This window comes from Mustela lutreola, chromosome 5 (genome assembly GCF_030435805.1).
Source record: "Mustela lutreola isolate mMusLut2 chromosome 5, mMusLut2.pri, whole genome shotgun sequence".
Lineage (NCBI taxonomy): Eukaryota > Metazoa > Chordata > Mammalia > Carnivora > Mustelidae > Mustela > Mustela lutreola.
Genome location: NC_081294.1, coordinates 155,188,795 through 155,190,514, shown reverse-complemented (window position 1 = coordinate 155,190,514; position 1,720 = coordinate 155,188,795). Strand labels below are relative to the sequence as shown.

Here is a 1,720-nt window from a genome sequence, read left to right as displayed (position 1 = left end):
CTCATTGAAAATGATATTCACTCCCAGCCTTTAATATGTGACTAATGATATTGAGCTATTTTCCCTCTATTCCAGTACATGGAGGGATCTTTTCAAGATGCTATGTTTTCTCATGGTGTGTTTCAGCATCTATTAAGAGGATCGTATGGTTCTTGTTCTTTCTTATATTAATGTGGTATATCACACAGATGGGTTTGTTGATATTGAAGCATTCCTGCAGACCAGGAGTTAATCCCTCTTGGTCATCTTGTATAATCCTAATGTACTCTTGGATCCTTTTGGCTACTATTTTTGTGAGAATGTTTACACTCATGTTCATCATGGATATTGGCTTACAATTCTCCTTTATGGTGGTGTGTTTGTCTGCTTTGGGGTTCCAGGTTATGCTGGCCTCTTAGAATGAATTTGGAAGGTTTGTTGGCATAAAATTGCCTATAATATTGTCTTTTTCAATTTTTATTTTTTAACCTCTTTTCGGTGTTTCAGAATTCATTGTGTATGCAACACACCTAGTACTTCATGCAATACATGCCCTCCACAATACCTACCAATTATTTCTATTTCTATAGGGTTTATTGTGACCTCTCCTCTTTCATTCATGATTTTGTGTGGTTTCTCTCTTTTTGATAAGTCTGATTAAGGGTTTCTCAATCTTATTAATTCTTTCAAAGAACCATCTCTTTGTTTCAATTATACATATATTAACATCTAGATATTGCTTTCTCCTTTATCATTTCTCTCCGCCTGCTGGATTTTGGCTTTCTTGGCAGTACCACAGTGATATAGGAGCTGCAGGTCATATAGGCCTCCTTCCTCTCTTCTGTTGACCACATGCAGCAAATGGCATGGACAACCAGGTCATAGGAACATGCAATGCCAATGAAAGAAAACACAAGGAAGAGGGTGATGCTAACAAACATTGTGTACTCATAGACCCAGTTGTCCATGCAGGCCAGAGTCAACATGGATGGAACATTACAAAAGAAATTGTTGATGGCTCTGGATCTATAATGAATACAGAAATCATATGCAGTGTGGGCACGTTGCATATGAGTCGGTTGAGTCCATGACCCACGATCCTCTTATGATCACCACACACTCTTTTGCTTATACAAATAGCATAGTGTAGAGAAAAGCAAATTTCTGCATAATCATCATAGGCTACAGAGGTCAATAATAATACTTATGCATCAGATACATTAATGAAGAAGAAACTACGAATTGCTCACCTGATGAAAGAAATAGACTTGTTTCCAGAGAGATAATCAGAAACCATCTTGAAGATAATACTGGAGATGTAGTTCAGGTCCATGAGGGAGCTGATTAAGTAGAAAATAAATGGGTGTGTGGAGATGGGTGTCTAGGATGATGAGGATTATCATAGACAGGTTACCAAACAGAGCCACTAGGAAAAGGAGAAAACTGAGAAGAAGAAGAAAAAAAAATTCAATTCTTGATGGTGTGAATAACCCCAATAAGAAGAGATCAGTTGACTTTTGTTTAATATTTTTCATGGGATATTAATTTAGTTTTCCCTAAAGGGCAACACATATTAAGTACAGAAAAAACAATCTTATTAATTCATTACTTTAGTTCCACTGTGTTTTATTCAGAACACATTGCAGCTCTTAAAAAATTAACACATATTTTGAAAAAAAAAAAAAGCCTCACAGTTAACATCTTAATGACAGTTCCAGGAAGTCAAGAAGGTGGATGAGTG

At 36.3% G+C, this 1,720-nt stretch overlaps 1 pseudogene; it reads right to left on the bottom strand.

Annotated features, from left to right (window-relative positions):
- Positions 1–701: 701 nt before the first annotated feature.
- On the bottom strand, positions 702–1,276 carry LOC131831227 (olfactory receptor 2L2-like; annotated as a pseudogene).
- Between the last annotated feature and the right edge of the window lie 444 nt (positions 1,277–1,720).